Source organism: Sapajus apella, unplaced genomic scaffold (assembly GCF_009761245.1).
Source record: "Sapajus apella isolate SASKATOON/1434 unplaced genomic scaffold, GSC_monkey_1.0 scaffold65, whole genome shotgun sequence".
Taxonomy (NCBI): Eukaryota; Metazoa; Chordata; class Mammalia; order Primates; family Cebidae; genus Sapajus; species Sapajus apella.
The window spans coordinates 5605837-5616201 of NW_022437005.1; positions in this window are offsets into that span (position 1 = coordinate 5605837).

Below are 10365 nucleotides of genomic sequence, written 5' to 3' on the forward strand. Positions count from 1 at the left end.
AACTGTTCCCTTGGAAATGAGACGTTAGATATCATCCTTAGGGCTAAGAATGTCTGGGAAGCTGCTGAGTGGTCCGCCATGTGGACAAAGGAGAGAGTGGGACAGGGAAGTGAGAGACAGAAAGGCTGAGAAGAGAGAAGCAATGAGTCAGCAGCAGCCAGGAAGGCAGGAAGATGTGGAAGAAGGGAGAAATCTACAGCTGATAGAGGTTGATCGAGTTCTTAGTGGGCCTCTGTGGGCTACTCCCATGTACTTTGGCTATACAGCACAAAATAATACACTTGAAGGGTTCTTGTGAGCTACTTCTATAAAATGGGATGATGTTGATGATGGTGATGGTGATGATCTACATCTACCTCCTTGTGCTATCATGAAGATTTGTGGAGATGATACATATGAGGTCTTTACCTCAGCACCCAGATGATAAGTGCTTAAGAAATGGAGTGAATGTTAAAATTCTTCACAGGTGGTAATCTAGATTGTAAATAACAAACCTTGTCTGATAAAAACCTGGAAAATATTCCAGCTATTTTTTTGTTCTTAGCACACATCAATAATCAGTTTTCAAAACAGATTATCATCAGGTAAATGTAGTTGAAGCAAGTACAGTGACATGTAAGATACTTTGAAATCCTGCAGAATTCCAAGAATCTGCTGCCACCAAGCTTTGCCACAGGCAGTAGAGCCTTTTGAGCAGGAGTTTATATACTGCCTGGGTTCAAATCCCAGCTCTGCCATTCACCAGCTTTATGACCATGGGTGAGTTGCCTAACCTCTCTGAGCCTTAGTTTCTCGTCTGTGAAAAGGAAATAATGATAGTGTCCATTACATAGGGTTGTTGTGAAAGCTTAATATGGTTATACAGGCAAAAACTTAAATAGATTTTGGCACACAACACTCAATATGGTAGTTCTTCTTATCCATGGTTTTAGTTATGAATTACAAAAACAGGTAAGTACAGTACAATAAGATATTTTAAGAAAGAGACAGAGACCATGTTCATACAAATTCTATTACAATATATTGTTATAATTATTTTATTAGTTATTGCTGTTAATTTCTTACTGTGACAAATTTATCAATTAAACTTTATCATAGTATGAATTTATAGAAAAACACATAGTATATATAGGGTTTGGTACTGTCCATGGTTTCAGGTATCTACTGGGCGTCTTGGAACCTATCTCTCTGGATAAGCGGGTGGTAATTGTACTTACCAACTATAATATTCACACTGGAGGGGTGGAGCAGGTTCAAAATCATAGGGAACTCTGGTTAGGTGAAAACCATTTATTCCAGGTAAGACCAAAGGGGATGGGATGCAGATTCTAGGTGAATCCTGCCTGCCCTGCAAAGTGAGCTCACATTGTGCATGCCTGTGTCAGGTTGAGATGGGACACGTGGCTCATCTTGGGGGAGCACCAATGAGCACTGCACGTGGTTGGCAGGCAGTGGGAGGCAGGACCTTGTACCAGAATTTGGTCAACAGAAGGCAGCAGCTTCTGGAAGGATCGCATCGGCAAAGGTGAATCTGTTCTGATTTTGTAAAGGCTGCGTTACCTTAGGAGAACACTGCACAGTTGCTTTATTGCCTTAGCTCTTCTGTCAGTGGAACACTTATGGTTCCTTTGAAGGGTGCCTGCTCCCTTCTAGTGTTCCTGCAGCCCCCTTCCCACCTATGCACTTGAGCAACCTTCAGGTTGTGAGGAAGGGGGAAAGAGATTTCTCCTGCAATTGAAAGAACCTGGACATCTGTGGGCATGGGATGAGCTGTGACTCAGGAGTCACCATGACAGATACCCTGTCCATGTGAGATCTCAAGGGTGAGGTGAAGGGAGCAGGTGGGACTGGCCTGATGCATCCAGTGTGTACACAGCTGCCTGGGGACTACACAGAGGTTGTTCTCTTCAGGTTTCCAGCACCAGCACCACCTTCTTTCCGGTTTGGAGATTACTCCGCCTTACATACTTCCACTTCTTGGTGGAAGACAGGGCCTACTCCCTAAATATTGGCTAATCGTGCTGGATGCTAACATTCTCACCATCCTGTGCATGCAGGGTGCAGGCGTGATATGGTTGAATTGTAATCCCCATAATCTTCATATGTTAAAGGAGAGACCAGGTGGAGGTAGTTAAATCTTGGGGGGTGGTTCTCCCATGCTGTTCTCGTGATAGTGAGTGAGTTCCCACCAGATCTGATGGTTCTATAAGGGGCTTTTGCCCCTTCTCTTAGCACTTATCCTTCCTGTGGCCTTGTGAAGAAGGTGCCTTGTTTTACCTTCATCTTCTGCCATAATTGTAAGTTTCCTGAGGCCTCCCCAGTCATGCTGAACTGTGAGTCAGTTAAACCTCTTTCCTTTATAAATTACCCAGTCTTGGGTAGCTCTTTATAGCAGTGTGAAAATGGACAAATACAAAGTGTGTGCGACGGACTTGGCCAGCTCAGAGTCACCACTCCTCTCTTGAGACTTTGGCCTAGGATCTAGTGCAGGGGAGAAGCAGAGGCTAAGTGGAGTATATCTGGGAAGGGTGATGGCAGCAGTGACGGAGATGGTCCTGTTTCATGATGGTCCCAATAGCAGTGTCCACCATGACTGGTACCACTGTCCAGTGCTGGTCAGCAGCAGTGGCATTGTGCTGTCTACTACTTGCTCTCTGTCCATCCATTCCTTGTTCTGACTGGTGTCCTCAGAGTCTGAGCTTTATGGACCAGGTCACAGGGCTTCTTAGCGTCAGGTTTCCTTTAGGGTTTGGCCATTGGGTAGCATCAGAGGAAAGGAGAAGAAAGAGGTTTTCGCTCCTTCCTGTTAGCCTGGGGCCAAGTTTGTGGAAGTGGCTGTGTTTTTCCATGACTGTAGCTCCTGTCTGGTCCCTGCCCACCACTCCACTTGACCCCTCAAGGCTCTAGCACTCACAGGGTTCCAGCTCAGACCCAGGTATGTTAATGATTTCTGAGAATTAAAATAAAATCCTAAGCCCCGCAACTGACTGAATGGACTCCCTCTTGGCAAAGGGGACCCCAGAGAAACCTAAAAACTGAGTTCCTGGCTATGACAGAATGGGAAGTCATACACACCTTATTACTCCCTTCCTTTTGCAGTTTAGACCCAACAAGTGCCAGCATTAATGTTAAAAGAGAGATCATACCACTGACAGTACAGGCTATCTGTGGCAATAAGATACCAAAAGAGGACCTAAGGCTATGCCAGGCAAGGGTGAAGTCATCCAAGTAAAGAACTACACTAAAAGAATCAACTCTGTTCTAACTGCCACAAGGGTTTTCTTTTTCTCTATCAGCTAAACAAGTACTGGTCTGGAGATAAGCAATATGGAAACAGTTGCAGCTCACCCACCACCAGATGCTGACCCCCACCTGCTGTTTCACAAGTCATAGCTACAGCTTTGATTGGACCAGAGGCTGACTTCTGTAACTTTCTCCTGATTAAAGACCATTGACCATGGACTGGCCCTGGCTGGTTTTACAGAAGCTGTACACTCAATTGCCTTGCTATCCCCGCTTCAACTTTTGACCTATAGGGCCTAATTGTAGTACATTTAATGTTAAGTCTCCACCTCAAGGTGAACACAGGTCATATGTAGCATATATGTTTATTCAGTATGCATGTGTTAAGATTCCCCCCTCATGAATACTCATGATCATCCTATAACCTGTTGAATATTTATACTTGGCCAACCCATTCAGTAAAAATTCCTGTCTTACACCTCCTCCTTCAAAGTGCCTGCTAAATGTCTTTGTGGGAGGCTATGCTTCCCAGCCTGTCAGGATGGCCACCTCCTAGGCTGTAACCCTTTATAAGGCAGGAGAATCACTTGAACCCAGGAGTTCAAGGCGCCAGTGATCTATGATCACACTGCTACACTCCAGCTTGGGCGACAGAGCAGAATCTCATCTCAAAAGAAAAAGAAAGAAGAAAGAAAAAAAGAGAGACAGAAAGAAAAAAGAGAGAGAAAAAGAAAAAAAGGAAAGAAGGAAAGAGGGAAAGAAGGAAGGAAGGAAATAAAGAAAGAAGGAAAGGAAGGAAGGAAGGATCTTTTCCAAATTTTGGGGTCTTGTGATTAGCCATTCCTAGTCTTTGGGTGCATCCACATCCCCTCTTTTTGATTTTTTTATTCGTCCCATTTTATTATTATTATTTTTGAGACAGGGTCTCACCTTGTTGCCCAGGCCAGAGTACAGAGGTGTGATCTCTGCTCAATGCAGCTTTGATCTCCTAGACTCAAGTGATCCTCCCACCTAGGCCTCCCAAGCTGGGACTTCAGGTGCCCGCCACCAGACCTGGCTAATTTTGTTTATTTTTGTAGAGATGAGGTCTCACTATGCTGCCCAGGCTAGTTTGAACGCCTAGGTTCAAGTGATCCTCCCACTTCCGCCTCCCAAAGTGCTGAGACTTAGAGGTGTGAGCCACTGTGCTTGCCAATCCTGTCCATTTTAATACATTTCTTTCTAAAACTACCCAAGGTCAGTTTCTGTTTTTGCTGAGCCCCTAGAAGCTGCCTCTGCCAGGACTTGGGTTTTGTGATGTTGCTGCTTCTTAAGTTGTAGGTGTAGAGAATGACGTGTCATGATGAAGGAATTTCTTGAATTTTGGAGGGGATAGACCTTAGGTATTCTTTGTCCAAAATTGCTTTATAAAAGATCTCTTGAGTCTGTCTTCATAGCTACGGGACAGTAGATGACTGGGCAAAGAATCTTTGTGGCTGGTTGCAGGAGGTTGCAAAAATGGCCACACTTGTTTATTCCTTGCTGTCTGCATCTCTTTTGCAATGTGACTTTGCAGCTTCTCCCATTCAGAAGGGAATCTGTTTGTATGCCCCCTTGAATCTGGATTTTTTACTTGCTTTACCAGTAGAATGTAGTAGAAGAGAAGCTAGGCCAGCTCTGGGGTTGTGCCTCAAGAGGGCTTGCATGTTTCTGCTTGTTTTTTTTTTTGAACCCCTGCCTCTACTATGAAAATAATCCAGGGTAATGTGCTGGGTGACCAGGAATCTAATGCTTCAGAGCCAACAAGTCCCATACATGTGAGAAAGCCCAGACAAGACCAGCAAAGCCAATTTGCAGCTGCAGACGTATGGGGGGAGCCAGCTGAGACAAGTAGAATCGCCAGCTGAGCCCAGCCTAAAGTTCTGACTCATAGAATTGCGAGCTAAAGAAATTGTTTTGAATACATTTGTTACAGAGCTATACACAACTGTTATTCTGTCTGTTGGGTGGCCCAGGTTATAACCTCCATTTCCTGGCGGCTTGGAGGTATCTTCCAAGGGCACGTGGGTGGGTGGGCATTTTGGTCATGCCAGGCTGTTCACACTTCGCTATTGCTAACTTCATTTCTCAAGGGAAGGAATAAAGAAAAACTCCTTGGTTATTGAGCCTGATAAGGGAAAGAGGAAAGAAGCAAGCAGTTACTTCTGCCTTTGGTGCCAATCTTTAGCTGAGAGCCAGAATTTGCGGTTTGCCACGTACCACTCCACTCAGCACCGCTTCCTCCGTCCTGACTGCCCTGTTTTTCTATGGAAGCAGCTGCTCCCCTGCTTCTGGTATGTCTGTATTTCAAAGCTAATCCTGTTTCACAAAGGCAGACTCCATAAGTAAAGAATTCCCGTGTCTTGACTGTTCAGCTGGCTTCTGAGCCATCCAGGAAGCAGCGGGAACCTGCCTGCATGCTGCTCTAAATGGGAAATTATCAAACACAATATGATAAAATTGCCCCGAATTGGAAGGATTAATGGAAGGATGTGAGATGGACGGGAGCAAAAACTGTAATCAGGAACAATGGCAGGCGATGAATGGAGGGAAATGAGAACTCACTGGCGGCACCCAGAGCCCCGTCTCACGTACGCTCCCACTCCATTCCTCTCCTCCAGCCTGGAAGCTGATTTTGTTTGCCAACCCTTGCCACTGGCTTCCTTGCATGCACCACGTCCCCCACCACAGGGTGGGGTGAGCATATCTGTGTCCTGCACTCTGGGCTGCCCAGACTCATGTGTTTCTCAATAAAAAGACAGTACAAATGCAGGCTGACCCCTCACTGGCCTCACCTCCTCTCCTGTGGACTTGACTGCTCTTGGATCCGTGTCCTGGATCTATGGGGTATGCTTAGTGTGAATTCAAGGTCAGGGGAATAATGTAGGTTAGTGTTTCTCAGCCCTTATCATCTATTAAACTGGTGACCTGCAAACTTGTTTTTAACCTTAACCTCAAGAGAGGGAGCAGGGAGTCTACAAAAAGAAAGCTGTGGAATTGGAGACCAGGCTGAGAGGAGTTATCTTTTCAGTGAGTTTCTGTATTTGGGGAGCCCTGAACTGAATGACTTTTCAAAGATGGAATTAGATTCCCAAGAGGCAATTACTGATAGTAATTTTGGGGGCAGGCCTGGAAACCTGGAGATTTGTCTAACTGGCTTTGGGATGACTGACTCTGCTCACGTGACTCAAATGAGAAATCAAGGGGTTCCTAGACACGTAAGGCTTTCGACATAAAGTGTTCTCCAGAAAGGTTGACTTGACATCTAGGCGCGTGTGAGAGTGCTCATTGATCCATCTCTTCATCAGCACCAGGAGCTGTCATGGAAATGGTAGGTGAAAATATGCCATATTGATTTGTGTTGTTACATCACCAGAGATTAGAGAGAATAAATATGCTTAATTTGATATTTTTATTTCTTCTTTTGTAAATTGCTGAAATTGCCTTTTTTTCTTTTGAAAAAAGAAAAAAAGTTTTAAAAATTGATTTTTGAAAGTTCAATACATATGAGCTATTATTTTTATACTTCAGGCTACGCCTAATTGGCATTGCCACATTTCCTAGTCCAATATCATAGGAAACTCTGGTTAGTTGAATTATAACGAATTATTAAGTTTATCAAGCAATTGTCTTTCCTATGTGGTACACTTTTTTTTTTTTCTAGATTGAATTTTACTTTTAGGTTTGAGTGGATAGGTGTGTTTTTGCCATTCAGAAAACTTAAATTTGCTCTAATGAGTTTGATCTTTTCTTTCAAATTTTCCTCCTTTTTGTGCATAGAAAAAGCATCTCCATCCCAGATTATATGGGTCTCTACTAATTTTATTGTCATTTTAGCTCTTATATTTAACTCATTCAGACATCCAAAATTTATTTTGGGGTTAACTCTAGGGTAGAGACCTAACTTATTTTTAGAAAATTGTTTTTAGATGCTTTGATGGGGCCACAGTTCCAAACTTCCTTAGTAGACATCAGGAAAAGGTTGCCCCATGCACCACTGACATCTTGAATCAAATTAAACTCTGTGAGGCACAGAGGCAGAGCATCCCCTGGGTTGGGGGCTGTGTGGATATCCAGATATTAATGTACAACATGTTGCCTTTTCAGACCATTCCCCCAGACCAAGACCTGGGGAAAAGCTCCAGGAAGGATGATCATACATTTATCATCCATTCAGGACACTTTTGAGAGTGAAAAGGACATAATTTATAATTACACATGGACTACAGGCATATATTGGGGTGTTCCTCAGGCCAACTGGAATATTTTGTTTTCCCACCCTGCAGTAGACTGACTCTCCCTCCTCTAAGGACTGAGGAGTGACATTTCTCTGTGCAGTGAAGGCTGCCTCTTGGCAGCTCATATTACTAGACACCAGCTTCTGTGTGAGAAAAAGTTGACTAGCCAGATTCTTGGACAAATAGTATGTCTCTTTCCAGAGAGGAAACAGTACTAGGAGAGAAATGAAGAGAAATAAACATATTTTCATTAGGATGTGCATTATTCCCGAGAGAAAAGGGGGCTGAAAACATGTTACCTTTGGAAGGGATGCTGGTTGGGCATCAGTTACATAGGAGATGATGGAAATTTTGAGGAACAATTTGTATATCCATGGATCTCTGCTAGTTCTGAGAATGGTAATTAATTTCCTGGGACAAGAATAACTTCATTTTCTAGGAAAAGGATGGTCTGAATGGTTTTCTAAGAGACGTGATAGTCACAAAGATCTTCCTCCCTCTCATCTCTCCCCTTTTCAGTGCCAGAGCAGAGCAGCCACAGTGCAGATATTGGATTGGCTATTCCAGGAAATTCAAACCATATCACAGTCTGTTGCTGGCCTGCAGGCTTGGGGAGCAACATGCCTGTTTGACTTGTTCTTCAGAAAGTTTGCTATCAATTGTTTTGATGTGTCATTATGTCCCCAATACTTCATGAGGGTAACTTCATGAGGGGAAGAAGAGGTGGCAATGACTTATCACCACGATTGGGGTATAGATAAAAACAGAATCATGCCCTGGGAACAGGTTCCTGCTTTGAAGGCAAGCCACTTAGTCAGGAGATCGTTAAAGACACCTTTCTGTGCCAAATCATCCCAGCCTTAGTGACTAAAAGGAACACCTTGTAGACCTCCTTTATAGGCCCTATGATTGCATCTGAATCCACCCAGATAATCCAAGATAATCTCCCCATCTGTGTTAATTCATTCTTGCATTGTTATAAAGAAGTACTTAGGACTGGGTAATTTATAAAGAAAAGAGGTTTAATTGGCTCAAAGTTCTGCAGGCAGTACAGGAAGGATGGCGTTGGCATCTGCTCAGCTTCTGGGGAGACCTCAGGGAGCTTTCAATCATGGCAGAAGGCAAAGTGGGGCAGGCACATGACATAGGGAGAGTGAGAGCAAGAGAGAGAGTGGAGGAGGTGCTGCACTCTTTTAAATAACCAGATCTCATGAGAACTCATTATAATGAGGACAGCACCGAACCATGAGGGATCCGCCCCCATGACCCAAACACCTCCTACCAAGCTCCACTTCCAACACTGGGGATTATAATTCAACAGGAGATTTAGAGGGGACAACATCCAAACCATATCACCATCTCAGGACCCTTAACGTAATCACATCTGCCAAGTTGTTTTGCCATGGAAGGTAACATTTACAGCTTCCAGAGATTAAAACATGGACATTTAGGAATTCATTATTCCGCCTACCACAGGGTCACTTGATCAGCCTTTTGGAAAATGAATTATACGTTCCACCAAGGCCAGTGGCTCCACAGAGAACATCTCTGTCAGGACAGTGGTGATATCTTTGATTTTGACAGCAAATCACCCAAGCAGTGCTCCTCACCAGCTTCTAAAATGCCAAGCACTTTCAAATGCCAGAAGACATATTGATGGAGGTGGAGGCCATGTACATGGCAGATGGCATCATGCGGTGACATATTTGAAAGAATGTTTCCAAAAGCAAACTCCAAAATATCACACCAGCTACAGATCATGGGGAGGCAGTGGAAAATGAAACACAGTGTCATAGAAGGGAACCAGATGGAGGCCCACAGAGCTAAGGAGGACGAGGGCTGAGGAAGACTTGCCGCTTCTTGCAGGACACAAACAGTGGGGTTTTCAGAGGTCTTGACTGTTTGTTTTTTTCCCCTAGCTTTAGAGCACTACAGTGTCTTCTTGCATTTCACCACTTGCTCCACTGTCTGTAAATATGTAGGAGGTTTTGTATAAGCTATATTGGAGAGAATTTTACAGTAGCCTCTGTTTAGTCTACAGTTAGCAGAATGGAGGAAGACAGCAAGCTGACTCCTTCTACACCACCAATGCTTGCAGGCTCAGGGGGTGGCCAAGGAGGAGGGACAGGGCAGATGCTTTCCTTAGTGGAGAAAACCTGGAAGGCCTGATATTTCAGAATGGGACACAGAAATTCCAAACCCTACCTGGACAGAAAAATTAAGAAATGTGGTTTGGATAGGAAGTAAATCTCCAAGATTTAGACATTAAGGCTCAATTTGGTGCACAAAAGAATGAAGTACCAGAAAAAGTGACCCCCAAACCCATACATGGATCCTTTTGATCATGCAGGTGAATCCATAGTCATTATTCAATATATGACGTGAGGAAGAGATTTAAAAGCCCCGAACATTTGTAGACCATTTGTAAAATGAGGGCTTTACCTAAATCAATGGTTTTCAGATATTTTGGGTATGAGGACCTCCTTGAAGACATCCACACTAGTAGTTGTATTTTTTAAATGGAAAGAATATATACATGTAATGTAATTGAGAGATCCTATTAAAAAACCATGGCCTCCTACTTGTATTCCACCAAAAGCGGTCTCTAAGACAAATACTTGAGTGGTGGGAGTTTATTTGGGAGGTGATTCCAAGGCAGTCTAAATGAAGGAGTGGGAAAGTGAGATTGGAAAGAGAAGAAGCCAGGGAAGTGAGTACTAATGATCAGGGTGGCTGATCACTAGAACTGCTTCTCAAAGGGTGATTCGAAGATCAGCAACATGGGCATCATCTGGGAGCTTGTTAGAAATGCAAAATCTTGAGTCTCCACTCCAGGAGCTCTGTCATGAGCTTCAGCAATCAATGT